The sequence below is a fragment of the Enhydra lutris genome, unplaced genomic scaffold, assembly GCF_002288905.1.
Source record: "Enhydra lutris kenyoni isolate GAN:26980312 unplaced genomic scaffold, ASM228890v2 scaffoldscaffold36, whole genome shotgun sequence".
NCBI lineage: Eukaryota > Metazoa > Chordata > Mammalia > Carnivora > Mustelidae > Enhydra > Enhydra lutris.
Genome location: NW_019154120.1, coordinates 10,072,607 through 10,090,029, shown reverse-complemented (window position 1 = coordinate 10,090,029; position 17,423 = coordinate 10,072,607). Strand labels below are relative to the sequence as shown.

General features: G+C 36.2%; 1 pseudogene; it reads right to left on the bottom strand.

Moving 5' to 3' along the window:
* Positions 1–233: 233 nt before the first annotated feature.
* Positions 234–824, bottom strand: LOC111154277 (annotated as a pseudogene).
* Between the last annotated feature and the right edge of the window lie 16,599 nt (positions 825–17,423).

Genomic DNA, 17,423 nt, shown 5'->3' with positions numbered 1-17,423 from the left:
GTTTTGCCATGCATTTTTTTTTTAGTTGTATGTGGTTAAATATATCACATTTTAATTTTATTACACATGAATTCCAATAGATTAAGAAGGCCGATGCAATAGCATTTTATATATATAGATATATGTTGTTTAAGAAAAAGCCCCAAATCAATAGCTTTAACTGCATCTTTGAAATATTACAAATGAGTCTGAAAAATCATCTGAAATCTTGTGTTTTTCTGGAGCTGGACAATTTAGATCTGATTCATCGGCCTGTGAACTGTTCCTTTTCCAGAAACACATACCATCTGAACATTTTCTATATCCCTGTTTTTAACGGTGTGACTTACTGAATCAAAGCAGCTGAGTTTGATACAAGTTTAAGATCATTTTCTTCAAGAATTAACTCATCTTTCTGGACTTCAGGCACTGAACAGTTAACACCTGGCCTCAGCCAAGCCCTGCAGGTATATTTTTCACCCCACAAATTTCAGATTTCAACAAGAGAACCACTCTCCTGAATAACAACATCGATGGGGCAGTGAGCCTGGACAGACTCATCTTGTAAGGGAAGCCCAGTGTAACGCCCTCGACTGTGTTGTGCACATGATTACAGATCCTACGGACAGTAGCCAGTGCTTTTCTATTTCCCACCATTTGTCAATTCTGAGCCTCTTTTTTTTTTTTTTTTTTTTTTCCCCAAGGAGACTGGGTACTATGCTGATGTGATTGAAGTCCCTCCAGAGGGTTCCTCTGGAGCCCTTCACAGTGACAGTGCGTCCCTTCAGAGTGATGTTGACATTTTCCAGAATGTCGACAGTCTGATTGCTGAGAATGGGCTTCATTCTCACAGTAGATGTGGCAAAAGGCACTAGCTGTTTTTGATGGTTTTCATACCTTCCTGAATACATGTTTCCATCGGTTTCATTGACTTTCAACCTAAAGTACATCCTTAACATTTCTCGTAGCTCAAATGAGTTGGAGAGCATTTTCTCAGGTTTTATTTATGATACGATGTCTTTATTTCCTTTTTCCTGAGACAACTGTGAGACAATTCTTTTTCCTTTGACAACCCTCAGGCTAGAAGTGGTTTATAGAATTCCAGGTTGACAGTTTGGGTTTTTTGTTTTTGTGAGTGTATTTTTTTTTCTTTTTTTCATCACTGTAAAGATGTTGGTCCTATATCCTCTAAAATCCATTATTTTTGAAGCCATGAATCCTCTGAAATATTGTTCCATTGATATGTAGTGTTTTCCTCTCACTGCATTTAGATGTTATCTTTCTTTGATTTACTTCGTTTTGACTATGGTGGGTCTAGTCATACTTTTCTTCCCTTTTTAACCTGATTGAGGTTTCCTGAAGTCATTGAATAAAAATTTAACTTACAATAAATTTGAGAAAATTTCAGTGATTATTTTTTTAATATCTTTTCGGTCCCATTCTTCTTTTTTTTCCCATAAGGGACTCCAAATATATGCCTGTCATTGCCCCTAAATATTATTAATGTTCTATTCAGTTTTTCAGTCATTTCTATGTATGTGTCTTCAGGTTCACAACTTTTGTTCTCCCCATTCTACTATAACAATATTAGACAATTTTATTTGGTCTTTTTAAATTTCAAATATCGCCTTTTTTTTTAGTTTTATTTACTGATTGAGATTTCCATTTTTCAGATATTCCAGAATAATTTTCTTTTATGTCACAAAACATGATTATAATAACTGCTTTATAAAACCCTTGGTCAGGGGGGAGAGCCTGGGTGGCTCAGTTGGTTAAAGCCTCTGCCTTCGGCTCAGGTCATGATCCCGGGGTCCTGGGATCAAGCACTGCCTCGGGGTCTCTGCTCAGCAGGGAGCCTTCTTCCCCCTCCCCTCTCTCTGCCTGCCTCTCTGCCTACTTGTGATCTCTGTCTGTTAAATAAATAAATAAATCTTTTAAAAAAATTTAAAAATAAAATAAAATCCTTGGGGGTCTCAGGGCATCTGGGTGGCTCAGTCGGTCAAGCATCTGACTCTTGATTTCACCTCAGGTCATGAGCTCAGGGTTGTGAGATCTAGCCCTCACTGGGCTTCATGCTCAGTGTGGAGTCAGCTTTCTCTGTCTTCCTTTGCCCCTCCCATGGCTCCCCCACACACTCTCGCTTTCTTTCTCTTTATCTCAAATAAATCAGTCTCTAAATCTTGGTCTCCTAATTCCAAAATCTGGGTCTTTTCATAGTCAGTCTCACATAATCGTCTTCTGTACTGAATATAGTTTCCATCTCCATATTTCTTCAGGTATTAAGAATTTTATGTTGTATCTTAAACTTTGGGAAATTTATTTTGTGGGAATCTGATTCTGTTATTTTATCCCACAGAAACTTTCTGTTTTGTTTGTTTTTAGTAGTTTAATTTGGTTGTTCTCAGATTGAAAGTCAGACTTTTGAGTAGCGGCCAACTTTGCTCAGCTATTGTGTCTTCGTGTAAACTACTAAGATTCTGTCCTTGGCATTTGTGTTTAGGCTCAGCCAGATATTTAGGCAGAGTTAATGCACAGAATCTGTGCCCCAATCTCTGACACCCCCCTTTCCCAGTTTCCTTGTTCACTCTCCAGTGAAGTTTTTTCTTGGCCTTGTAGTGGCCATGTGCAGTACAGGGGAGTCCCACCATCTTGGCTAGAAGTGGTGAGACCAACCAACTCACCAGGTCCATTCCCCCTTCCAATGAGGAATCTCTTTGAAAGTTCTGATACCTTTGGATCATTCTCCAGTGTCTTCCAGTGGTTGTGTGCTTGTTTACTTACCATTTATTTTTGTAACTTCTCTGGAGTTTATAGCTGCTATCTGTAAGTGGGTTGATAAAACCAGAGCTTACTTGGCTTTTAAGAGAAGTGAACTCAAGCATGGATATCCAGGATAAAGACAAGACTTCAAAGTAATCACATCGTTCTAACTAGAAGAGATTTATCTTAATGCTCTCTCACATATTTATTTTCTTCAAGCTTTCATTGCCTTTTTAATAATTTACAGTTTGTGTTTTTATTTTTTTCCCCAGGTTTATTGAGGTATGACTGAGATTGGGGAGTATGGACATTTTAAACAATATTAGTTCTCCCAATCCATGAGTATGATAAATCTTATCATTTATGGTAATATTTCTTTCATAAGAGTTTTTTGGTTTTCAGTGTATGGATCTTTCACCTCCTTGGTTAAATTTACTCCTAAGTATTTTACCATTTTCAAGGCTATTGTGAGGGGATCATTTCCTTTATTTCTTTTTTCAAAAATGTCATTGTTAATGTATAGAAATGCAACAGATTTCTGTATGTTGATTTTATATCCTGCAACTTTATTGAATTCATTGATTATTTCCAACAGTTTTTACTGGAGTCTTTAAGGTTTTCTGTATGTAAAATAATTTCATCTACAAACAGACAGTTTTACTCCTTCATTTGACTTCTTATTTTTGCCGAATTGCTTCTAATACTACAATGAATAGACATGGTGAGAGTGGACACCCTTTGTCTTGTTCCTGCTCTTAGAAGTAAAGCTCTCAATCTTTCATCAGTGGGTATGATGTTAGCTGTGGGCTTGTCATATACAGACTTTATTATGTTGATTTCTATATTTTTATATATTTTTTGATTTTTATATTATGTTTATTTCCATACCCAGTTTATTCAGAGTTTTTAATCTGGAAAGAAATTGCATTTGTCAAAGGCTTTTTCTGTATCTATTGAGATAATCATGTGATTTTTATTCATTCTATTAATGTGGTGTATCTGTTTATGGATTTTTGCATATTTGATCATTCCTGTATCCCAAGGGTGAATCCAGTTGATCATGGTGTGTGCTCTTTTTAATATGCTGTTGAATTTGTTTGCTAGCATTTTATTGAGAATTTTTGCATTTATATTGAGGATATTGACCTATAGTTTTCCTTTCTTACAGTGTCCTTGTCTGACTTTGGTATCAGGGTTATGCTGTCTGGTAAAATGAATTCAGGAGTGTTCCCTCCTCTTCTTTTTTTTTTTTTTTTGGAAGAGTTTGAGAAAGACTAGTGTTAATTCTACTTTAAATGTTTGATGGAATTCACCAGTGAAACAAACCATCTGGTGTCAGGCTTTTCTTTATTAGGAGTCTTTTGATTACTAATTCAAACTTCTTAGTTATTATTGGTCTACTTAGATTTTGCATTTCTTCATAAAGTAGGTTGTATATTTTTAGAAATATATCTCTTTCTTCTAGGTTGATCAATTTGCTGGTCTATCGATGTTTACAGTAGTGTCTCATAATCCTTTGTATTTCTGTGGCAGTGATGGTGATTTCCTATCTTTCATATCTGCTTTTGTTTATTTGAGTGCTTTTTTCTTGGTAAGTTTAGCTAAAGGTTTGTCAATTTTGCTTGTCTTTCAAAGACAGCATTAGTATTAGTGTACTAGTAACTTAGCATTGTTAATCTTTTCTATTGTTTCCCATTCTCTCATTTATTTCTATACAAATCTTTATTATTTTCTTCCATCTACTAAATTTGGGCATAATTTGTTCTTTCTCTAGTTCCTTGAGATATAATGTTGATTGTTTACTTAGGATCTTTCTCTTTTTTTTTTCTTAATGCAATCATTTATAGCTATAATCCTTCCTCTTACAACTGCTTTTGATGCATCTATCAGGTTTTTGTATGTTGTGTTCCACTTCATTTGTCTCAAGATATATTTTTATATCTTTCTTAAATTTCTTCTTTGATGAATTGGTATTTCAGTATTGTGTTGTTTGATTTCCATGTATTTGTGAATTTTCCAGCTTTCCTCCTGTTCCTGATTTCTCTAGAAATCAATAGGTGGGCAGAGTCCCTGGCTGGTACTATGACAAGCAGGAATGCAGTCCACCATGATCTGATTACTGGTTTCTCTGAAGTCCCACCCTTGTTTTGTGTCTTTTCCTGATTCCCATTCATTGAGCCCCACAGATTCTTCAGGGATCTCTTTGAGGCAAGACTTGAGTGACCTCCTGAGAAGCAGCTTACAATGTGGGGAAACTGAATATGCATTTTAGGCTCTCTTTTCCCAATGGACAACCTACAGGCCTCGGGGGCCCCACTTAGTGAGGCAATGCACCAGCCTTGGGATGGGGATGCAGTCAGAATGTAGCTTCTCTTCTTGCACATGTCTAATGCTTTTCTTCTCAGACCCTGGAGTCCAGAGAGGTGTCGTGGCTTCATCTCCATGTTCTGACAGCTTCATAATGGTATCCTTTCTACAAATCATTGCTGGTTGTTCTTCTTGTGAGAGGGACTGATGTCAGGAATGACCTAGGTCACCATCTGCCTTGAGGACCGATGTGAGATGTACTGTAGTAGAGACTGTGGACACAAATCTGGGTAACGGTCGGCTTGTCCTCTGCAGCCTGCTGCCTTAGTGCTGTGCTGCATACGAAGGAGCTGAATTTCCTGAAGGAGAGGCTGGGGGCAGCTCTGCTGTCAGAGCCAAAGCTGGAGCCAGAGCCAGAACATCTCTTTTTGGTATTGCAGCTTCCAGCAAAAGCTACCATAGTCTTTCATGAACTTTTAGCACAAAACCAATATCATTCAGTTAAAAATAAAAAACACTTTTGCTGCTAGTTGCAGAAGTGCAATCAGCCTCCTGTTAATATTTCAAAGTAAGTTACCTACAACAATGCATTATAAAATAATATTTCAGTGACTAGGAGAGATATCATAATTACAATAGCAAGTAACCTAGGTTCATCTCTGCTGAAAAAACTGGGGTAAAATAATATTTGATCAATAATGATCTGGGCTCAGGAAGGGATATATACAACATGAATCCTCTAAATTATTCAATTTGGAAGTTACTCTATCATTTCTATGAAAGGTAATAAAGAACTAGGAACAGAAGCGGCAAAGTTGATGAGACCTGGGATTTATCCTCTTTTTGCATTAATTGTCCCAGTTCTTTACTGAAAGTGAGAGAATGAATACCAAGGATGCTGTGTAAGCGGAGTCTGTTTGAATAGGTTTGTGAATCCACCTTGAATGTTCCTTATAAACTGCAGAGTGCATATCGTTAGCATATCAAAAATCTTCCAAATCGTTCGGAAGATTTTTTTTTTCTTTTATTGCAGATTTTCTCTGGAAGGGGTTAGTAAGGAGTGTATCCTGGGTTATGAGTTTTATTTCAAGGTTACTGAAGAATCACAGGAGTTCAGCCAAATGGAAAACTGATGAATAATATCCAGAGGGCATTGCTAGAAGATAACCCCATAGTTTCAAGACACTTGAAAAATGATGATAAGGAAACATTTTAAATCTAGTTTGTTGCTAGTGAGAATAAAAATATATTTTGACAGAAAACCAACTTTTTTATCCAAGTTTAACTATAAATTGTAAATTTGTAACCTTTCAATTCACAATGAATACTTATCATCTTGCAGTAATAAACTGTCACATTCAGGAGATATTTCGTCTTTAAAACACAGATTTGTTGCCTAAAATAATATAAAATAAAATAGATTTAAGACTATGTAGGATATCCATGGATTTTTATTTAATAGTAAGTATTTGGATAATTTTCAGGATGTTTTTACATACCAATTTTACAAATGACAATGTACCATTTGGAAAGATCACCTATGTAACCTAGGTATTATTTTTTGTATAGTCAGACGAGGTGATCGCCAAGATTCCTTCTAACTCTAAAATTATTTCTTTCCAGTTGAACACTATTATTTACTGTTGTCTAGAAATTAAAAACTCTCAACCTGATAAAGTAGCCTTAAGATACACTAACTCATAAATATACACAAAATAATATAAATGGAAATGTGAATAACCATGTACTCATCAACCAACTAAAGAAAACAAACATTATTTTATATTTGGAGACCCCTGTGTACCTCTAAGAAAGGTAGCTTTACATTCAGTGAATAAGACTTAGCCAGAAAACTGCATGCTTACCCTTTTGATGAATGACAAGATAGATGTCATGCCTATGCCTGAATTGAGAAAATGAGAGAGAGAGAGAGAGAGAGAGAGAGGAAAGAGGAAGAGAAAGAGAAAGAGAAAGAGAAAATGAAAGTGAAAACGAAAGTGAAAAAATGAAAGTGAAAGTACAGGAAAGAAAACCATGGGAGAGCAAGACCAAATTCTGCATATAAACTCTAGCCAGATTTCTGGCAGAGCCAAAGCTAGGATGGTACATAACAGAATTTGAGCACACCAGATAAGGACAAAAGAACTATAAGCATGTTTCAGCGGTTGTTGACAACAGGAAGACAGACTTTGTGGTTTCAGTTTAGTCAAGCTAACCTTTTAAAATAAAGGTTTAAATACGCAAGTGAATTTAATCCTAGAATAGGAAGGGAAATATATCTGAAGAATCAGTGGACAAAATTTCTCTGTTTGATGAAAGGCACACATTTACATATTTAAGAGGTTCGTCAATGTCAAGCACCATAAATACAAAGAAAATAACCCACAGGCAAATCATAATAAACTGTTGCCAATCAAGCTGAAAGAAAAATTTCAAAGTGTAGATTTAAAACGAACACTTTAAAAATACATGGGGGCAGTGATAGGAGTGATTGATGACCTTTCATCAAAATCAACAGAAACCAGATATGTTTCAAAATTTCTTTCAAAATATCTTTCAAAAATTAAAGGAAAATGACAATATTTTCCAATGAGAGAGCAAAAGAGGGAGAGAATGCTTTCTCAGCAGCTTTGTACTATGAGTTTTAGGGAAGTCCTTCAGGCTGAAGGGAATAGTAAAGATATACATTATATAAATAAACTCGATGGAATTGACAGCTATAAAATATTTCACCTAATAATATCAGCACAGTCATTCTTTCCAAGTGCACAAAGTACAGTTAACAAGATAGACCACATTCTAGACTTGAAATGGTACTAAGCATCTTATCTACCCACAATGAAATAAGATGTATAATAAAAGAAAGAAATGAAAGGAAACCTCTAAATATTTGAAAACTAAACACACACTTCTGACTATCTAACAATTAGATAATAAGTAATAATGAAAGAAAGAGAAGTTCTAAGGACCTATAATCATTTACTCCTAGCCATGTCTGGTTCTGCTGCAGGGTACCCCTCTTAAAAGCAGGAGTGACGCAGAATACCAAGAATTAAAAAGTGTCTCTGAAGAGAATTCACCACAATCACATTCATTGTCCTCACCATCTGGTCTAAGAGAAAAGTTAGGACTCTAGGAGAATCCTACCATAAGAACAGAATACGAAGTAATAAATCAGGAGTGACGTGGTTGACAATGATATTTTTGATCTATTTCTTTTTCATTCACAATACCTTAAAACAACAGTCACCCAGTTCATTTTCAAAGTTTGGTGCTGACTTCAAACTCTGCTTACTAGTGATCATTAGATGGGCTAGGGATTGGGTTCGATTGTTCTCTGGCCATTTTTATTTTTTAGCTGTTTCCTGGAAAAATCTAGATCATGTCCTTATGAATCTTTCACTTTACCCGGCCATAGTTGTCATTTCTTAAATGGTCATTAAAGGAAAAGAGGAAGAAAAAGGAAAGAAAAAAAGGGAAAAAAGAAATTAAATATGTTCCTATTTCTATAAATTATAAAAAGAAAACTTCACAAAATAAGTCTAATTAAGCTTTAAATTATGTCCTCTGAAGTATGTTTTAAATTAATGAAGTAGATTTATTTGTAATTTAATTTGAGCTGGAAGTGTTGAATGAAAGGCTATTCACATCTTTTAGGCTTTTCCTATCTATTGCCATTTATTATTCATGAAAATTCTGTGAACAGCAGCACTAAGTAAAAGCACTTACTTTATTTAAAAAATGAAGTCATCTATTTTTTTTGATTTTGATATTTTTTAAAATTTTTTTATATTTATTTTCAGCATAACATTCATTGTTTTTGCACCATACCCAGTGCTCCATGCAATCTGTGCCCTCTCCAATACCCACCAACTGGTTCCCCCAACCTCCCACCCCCCGCCCCTTCAAACCCCTCAGATTGTTTTTCCGAGTCCATAGTTTCTCATGGTTCACCTCCCCTTCCAATTTCCCTCAACTCCCTTCTCCTCTCTAACTCCCCTTGTCCTCCATGCTATTTGTTATGCTCCACAAATAAGTGAAACCATATGATAATTGACTCTCTCTGCTTGATTTATTTCACTCAGCATAATCTCTTCCAGTCCCGTCCATGTTGCTACAAAAGTTGGGTATTCATCCTTTCTGATGGAGACATAATACTCCATAGTGTATATGGACCACATCTTCCTTATGTATTCGTCCCTTGAAGGGCATCTTGGTTCTTTCCACCGTTTGGCGACCGTGGCCATAGCTGCTATAAACGTTGGGGTACAGATGGCCCTTCTTTTCACTACATCTGTATCTTTGGGGTAAATACCCAGTAGTGCAATTGCAGGGTCACAGGGAAGCTCTATTTTTAATTTCTTGAGGAATCTCCACACTTCTCCAAAATGGCTGCACCAACTTGCATTCCCACCAACAGTGGAAGAGGGTTCCCCTTTCTCCACATCCCCTCCAACACACGTTGTTTCCTGTCTTGCTAATTTTGGCCATTCTAACTGGTGTAAGGTGGTATCTCAATGTAGTTTTAATTTGAATCTCCCTGATGGCTAGTGATGATGGACATTTTTTCATGTGTCTGATAGCCATTTGTATGTCTTCATTGTATTTTTAAAATAATTTTTTGTTTTGGGGCAAAAAGTCTGATTTCAAGTTGTTTTCAAAACTTTTGAGATTGAACAGTTATTCATTTGCTTAATAGCCCTTTTAACTCAGTTTTTAAATTTTGTATCCAATCCTCTGAGGATACTCTTTTGGGGGGGGAATACTTTGGTATGTTTTTCTTTAAGTTTTCAATTAGTTTCTCCCATCAGTTTAAAACAATTATTCTAATAGCATCACAGATGAACATAAAGAAAACTAAAAACACTCATCTGAAATTTCAATACCCAAAGATAACCATGCTAACATTTGACCTATAATAATCCATAAGTATGTGTATATAAAATATGACTGTATAGATAATTCAGATATCGATGCATATAATATTAGATTGAATAATTGGAAATTACTGATAGTCATTGTTGACCTATTAGAATGACATTTGACATACTTCAGTGTAATCTATAGATATAAATTTGTCCAATATTAAAATAATATTCTTTTATAGCTGTTTCTCATAATTAATTAATAAAAATTATCAGACGGATTTTTCTAGTCAGATACTATGTATCTTCATTGATTTTCTTGTGCCTTTAGGAAGTTTCAATGTCCTGATGTGATGAAGGACACTTGTGATGAACATCCTTATATATACATCTTTCATGTTTCTTTTTTGTTTTCCTATGGAATAAGATGCTTGAAATGAGAATTCTGGGCCAAAAGGCAATGTATGGTGGGGAAAGAGAGGAGCTTTAAAATACCTGGCATATAACCAACTTGTTTTTTTTTTTTTTTTAAGATTTTATTTATTTATTTGACAGACAGAGATCACAAGTAGGCTGAGAGGCAGGCAGAGAGAGAGAGGTGGAAGCAGGCTCCCCACTGAGCAGAGAGCCCGATACGGGGCTTGATCCCAGGACCCTGGGATCATGACCTGAGCCGAAGGCAGAGGCTTTAACCCACTGAGCCACCCAGGCGCCCCTAACCAACTTGTTTTAATAAATAATCTATACTTATATTTCCAAAGCTTTAGTTGATAATTTACTTTTTTGCTACATCCAGCAAAATGGGTGGTCTTTTCTTGCTCTATAAGCTAAGATGTAATACTGGTTTCTTCTTAATTTGAATTTATGTACTTAATAATGGCATTGATGGTGTTAATATTTCCTGGTCAGTTGTATCTTTTGACATTCCAAGTTGCTCTTTATGCAGGCAGAGGGATGCATTCTATTCTCATACTGTGTAAATCAAGAAATAAGCAACAGAAACACAGTTTCAACATAACTGTGTGTTAACATAAATTGGAGCCTGTTTGCTTGAGACAAGGAAACTTCTGTGGGTTGAGAAAAGTCCCTCACCTATGCTTTGGGAGACCAAGCTAGTCACTATGATGACTACTGATTTCTTTATTGAAGGATCCAGGACATTTGTGAAAATGCAGTGACCTATACCAATCTTTCTTTTTCAAAACTTGGAAGTAGGGAGACCTTGACATTTCGTTCAGCATGACCCCAAAAACTATTGTATGTGTAGAAAAGGACAAGAAAATACCAGAAATCAGATTACCATGGGAGAGGATTTGAGGCTGGTGATTCAGGCTCAACAGAAGTACCTGGGTTTTTGTTTTTTGTTTTTGTTTTTTTTTTCAAGGTTGGGGAGGGATGGATGGTGGTTTCTGCATGATGTGTACCTAATGTAGGCAGCTTTTCTAGACCCAATAGCAATGCCTAGTAGGTTGTGCTTTAGAGAATATAATTAAGAAAGAAAGAAAGAGAGTGAAAGCTGAAATGAATTAGGCTTTTGTGCATGGGTCAGTAATATGAGCTGCACAGAAACAGTGTAAGCGCGCGATTCTAGCCCCTGTAAACGAGTCACTTGTTGAGTTCGGCAGGACCAGTCAACTAAAAGACACTTTATACCGGTGAGAAGCAGGGAAAGTTTTGGCCACAAGGGATTACAGCTCTTTCTTCATTTTATGTTTGGAAGTAGTTCTGAAATCTTTTAATTAAATCCCAAGGAACTTTAAGACATTTTTCCTGTATTTCTTTTTTCCCCCATTACTTAGTAGCGGGAGGATTGGTCTTAAGAAGAAATAATTTGAAACTATGAATTGTAAACTAAAAGGAAAGTAACAGTATTTGTACTAGCAATTGGTGAAACAGATTATTCGCTTTATGTATGTTTTATCGCTTTTAGGTTCTGTCATTTAAAGTTGCAATAATCATTTTTTGTCTACAAATACACAGATCTTTTTCTACACTAAGACTTTAAATCTTTACTTGTTTATGGTGAAATTGTGTTTTCTAATCTTTTTTAATGCTCTTATTGTTATTAGTTTGGTTTTTGACATAGAGAAGATTTAAAAAATATTCATGCAAATCTCTTGGTCTTTTCTTTTCTGGTTTCTGTCTTTGATACCATGATTAGTTAGTCCTGCCCTCTTCGCCCATGATATTGTATGAACAATTATCCCCTCTTTGTCATTTGAAATGCCTGTGTTTACACTGCTATCGTTAATGCATCTGAAACATTTTAGGGTACTTGGGGGAAAAATAAAATTGGTTCCTACTCTGCACAGTATGCCTCACCCTCTAATTACTGAATTGGACGCACTGACAACAATGACTTTTGAAAGCCATTGAGAATGATAAACTTAAAATATACCTAAAGAAATGAGCAATTAGGTCCATAGTTAGAATTAGTATCACTGGGCCTATATTTACCCTATTAATTGAAAATTGAATTCAAGTTAGATCCCAGTTCAGAACACTGCATCTTTATAAACCTGAAAGTAAAAGGACATGGTCAGATGTTAATAGAAGCTGTTTCTCAGTGAGGGATTTTTGGGTGATCTTCAAATTTGACTGCACTTTCAAGACTTTCTGCAAAGAACACTTAAAAAAAAAATCAGAAGTCCCCTCTCAATGGCTTATTGAGAATAAAGAATATCACTCTTAAAAAGTGCTGAAAAATGAAGGAAAGGGTAAGATCAAGACAAACATTTTCATAAGTTATAGAAAGAAAGAGCCGGGCAGAACCTCTGGTGATGTTCAAGTGAGTCAGGGAGCGCTCAGGCACCCAGAAGGGGGGTAGCTTGGAAGCTGTTTTCCGGACAGAGATCCTTGAAAGACCAAAGAGTCAGATTAGGAGAGAAAAAAACCTGAGATACAGTGGACCCTTGGTATTTGCAGATTCTGTCTTGGCAAACTTGCTTACTTTCTAACACTTACTTGGTAGCCCCAAATCAATGATCAAGACACGCGTCGTATGCGGATGTGCACAGAGGGGCAAAAAACCTGAGTCGCTGGCCCCAGGTGCGCCCAGCTGAGGTTCACCTGGTGGGGCTGTCTTGTTTCCGCTCGCGGACGGTAAACACGTGTGCTACTGACGTTCAGGCCAACAATCCCAAGAGCGTGGCATTCTTCTCTTCGGCTACACTCTAAAACCAAGTGATACTGTTCAAAACTATTTCCCGCCCTTCTCCAGCTCCTGAAACTTCCGCATTGTGCCTTGGGGAACTCAGCCAGTAAAATCTTCCACATCCCCATGTCTCCTCTGCACATGCCTTTTCCTTTCTTGTCCCCACTCTAACTTGGCTCACCCCAGAAGGCATTTGTTCTCTGAACTTCATTCAAGGGTTGGCTATGCTCTCTTGGGCTCTCCTCCTGCGTGGTTTGAAGGTGCCCTAGATTGAATGTAAGCAGTAATTTCCAGGTTTCAGTAATCTCAGTTCCAAGAGTTTACTCTTAAAGCATTTTTTCCTGCCTTCCCAATGTGCTTCTGACAAAAGTCTCTGGTACCACCAGAATCTAGGGTCCTTTATAACTCTATGTCCTAAACCTTATTCTCTCTTAAGTCTCTCTCCCTACAATCCCTCCCCCCACTCACAACCTCATCTCACATTCTTTTATCCTCTCATCTCACTCTGACATTGCCACTTTCTGGTCAATCCAACTTGTCAGTTTTTGTTTTTGTTTCTGTTTTTCACACTTGCATGGGTGAAGCTGAACAAGGCTGGGAGAAACTGTGGGCCTAAAAGCAGAGCCATTCCCATCGAGGGGGTCCTGAGCGCTGCGGGCCATGGTGCAACACTTCCGCTCCCACCCTCTTTACACTCTCATCTCCCACAGGACTATTCTATACCTTCTCTTACGGCTCCCATCTCCCATACCTCTAACCCCGATCTTGCTACTTATCTCACAAAGAAAACAGAAGTAGCCAAAGCGCTTACCGGGATAATGGATTCAAAGTGCTGTTAACCTACAACTGTAACCACAATCCTCTATGAGTGAGTGACAAAAACAGACAAATTTTAGGCCAAAAAAATTGAGAGAAATATTAAAATACATTTCAAATAGGAAAAAATAGATACAGATGAAAAACTCTGACAGTTAGATGGCATAGAAAGGAAAGATAGTAAACACATGAATAAGTATAAACAAATATTGGGTATTTGCTTTTCATTTTGCTATAAGCCTCAAAATAACAGACATAGTATACATTGCTTCTAAACCAGCAAAAGGGAAGGAAGGACAATTATTTCAAAATAATTCAAAACAGAAGAAAATTAAAAAGGAATATAGTAAAGAGAAGTATAAACAGAAAGTACATACTAATTATTATAAATAAATCCAAGCAGATGAATAATCACAATGAAATCAAAAGATTAAACACGTGAGATAAAAAAAAAATAACGATTTTTAGAATGGGAATAAAAATCTAATTAATTGTATTTACAAACTGTATATTAAAAATATAAGGCCAGGGGTCTGGGTGGCTCAGTTGGCTAAGCATCTGACTCTTGGTTTCAGCTCAGGTCATGATCTCAAGATGGGGAGATCAAGCCCTGCCTCGGATGTGGGCATGGAGCCTGCTTAAGATCATCTTTCTCCCTTTGCCCTTCCCCCCAGCTCTCTCTCAACACATAATTAAATAAATAAATGGCCATAAATGTTTTAAGACATTAAGATGAAAATTACATGATAGGCTAATACTAAACGACGGGGAAACTTGTTTTCTAGTATCATCCAAAAAACACTGTTTAAACCCAAAGCAATTTTAGAGAAAAGAGAATCACTACATTAAGGCTTTATTCATAAAATGTCTTATAAGTACTAAATATAACATGCATATGCCTTTAATGACATTAAGCATTTATAGTAATTGGAAGGTTAGGAAAAAACTCATACGGATACACGTTTGAATAAGAAAATTGTCGAGTTGGACCCAGCAGATTTTCAGAGTATCTTACCCAACAAGAGGAGAATATCCACTATTTTTACACAACACATAGAGCATTTATATAAAAATTTACCAGATACCAGTCCATATCCAGGCAGAGAGCCTTACATCTGACAAAACTAGTGCCATACAGCTCAGAGTTTCTGACTACAATGCACTGAAGATAAAAAGTGACAGCAAGAGATAAGTCAGAGAAACTCTATAAATATGTGAATATGCAGGGTTGTATAAGAGATCACGCTGGGATTGAGAAAATACTTAGAAGGGATAGTGGGAAAACTACACATTAAAATTTGTGAATATAACCAACAGGATTTTACAGGTAAATTGGTAGCCTTAGATTAACATAATAAAGAGAATAAATATTTTTCAATGAGAATACAAAACAAAACAAAACAGCTCTGGACCTCCAGAAGCTGGCTTGCTGTCATTGGGGAGGTCTGGTGTCCTCCCATTGACCATAAACTATTTCCAAGAACAGAGCAACTCTGTGACTAAGATGGGTCAAGACAAAAGCAAAGCCACTCCATAACTGTCTGTCTGTCTGGACACAGAAAAAACATGAATATCTTCCAAACCACAGAACACGATACACATCCCTCTCTTCTAGCTCATAGGAGTTATGGCTACTTCTTAACCAATTACAAAGTTGGCCTCTCATTTTCCCTCCTTCTAGATAGAATTTATTCTAGATAGAATTCTAGATAGAATTTATTCAGAGACTCAATCATAGAATTACCCCACTTCCTAACAACAGGTCATTTAGAGCAAAGTTGTACTATTTCCATCCCTTTTACTGTAATAAACAATAAATCCTCTTTCTCCTGGTGGTTTTTGGGTGGTGGGCATTGACAAAAAAAAAAAAAAAAAGCCATATGATTAAAGACACAAAACAAAACAACAGCAGCAAATTAGAGAAAATAAATAAAAATAGTTTGAAGAGAATATATAAGATCAAGAGCCAAAATTATGAGATATCAAATAAGTACAAAATAGTAAGATGAACAAAAACAGCCAAAAGTTAGTCTTTGAAGAGACTTAGATAAAAGGCAAGACCTGATAAAGGACCAAAAAGAAAGAAGGCACACATACTAGGGATGAAAAAAATTTGTTGGGGTTGGATAATTAGAGAGAGGTAGTAGAATGCATTTTGAGCATATTTAGGACAGTATATGTGAACATTAAAAGGACAAATTCCTTTGTCCAAAATGGGCTTCAGAATTAACACCTGACCTCAATAAAATAAGCCTATAAGCATCAAATACGATTGTATACATAGTCAAAATGTTTCCACAAAAAAACCACAATGACCAGTTGGTTTTACAAATAAGTTCTAACATTCTTAATTTTAGATCATTTCAATCTTATGCAAACTCTTCCAGAGAATATAAAAATAGAGCGTCCTCAATTTATTTTATGTAAGTAAGCTGACTTCAAAATTAGGTAAGTACAGTATGAGAAAATCACAATTACAAATGTTGATGTCAACATCATAAATATTAGCAAACACAATCCGGCAACATATAGAAATATAATGAATCATTCCCAGCCTGGTTTTATCCTTGCAAATCAAGTCTGGTTTAATCTCAAAAGAAAAAAATATTTTCACATATTTGTACTATAGTAACAGATAAAGGCAAAGAAACATGTGGTTATCAAAAGAAATGCCGAGAAGAGCACTGAAGAAATCTCATCGTGCCCTGATGATAAAAAGTTATTTCTCAAACTAGAAATAGAAGGGAACACCACATGGTGAGAAGGGGAAACTACGGACACACGCAGCATCCATTTGCTCAGTCAACGCAATGGCAATGCAAAAGCACTCCATTCACATCAGGAGCAGTACAGGAACATTCACTAGGACTAAACCCACTTAGTATTTCATAGGAGGCCCTAACAAGTGCACTAAGGACATTAAAAAGTAGTAAGAAGGAAGGGGATATAATTCTCATTAATTACACATTACACAAGCCTCCATGTAAGTATTCTGAAAAAATTTACAGGTAAATTATTAAATTAGTAAGAGGATTTAATAAGTTCCCAGATACAACAGAAATACACAAAAATCAATTGCATTTTCTATATACTAGCATCGAATAGCATTTGTAATTAAAAATAAAGAGCATCTGCTGTAATTACAATATATAAAGTGCTCAGACTGAAATCTATCAAAAGAGTAACAAATGTAGCATTATATAAAGGAGAAATAACATGCTTCTGGAGAGGTGAATTAAGAGGTGAATTCTCCAACATTGATGTAATGCGTTTACAATTAACATGTATTGTTCTTTGTTTGTTTTGAGGAACTGTGCAAATTAATTCTAAAATGCATATGGAGGGAAGAGAAAATAAAAAGACTTGTCTTGCCAGATTTCAGGCTAACAGGAAGACAATAGTAATTAAGACAGTGTGGTACCATCATTGGCGTAATCAAATTTGCCAGCAGAATGAAACAGAGAGCTCAGAAGAGACTCACACAAGACATAAGGACCTGATATGTGGTAGAGATGGCACCAAAAGATGGTGGGAAAGGAAAG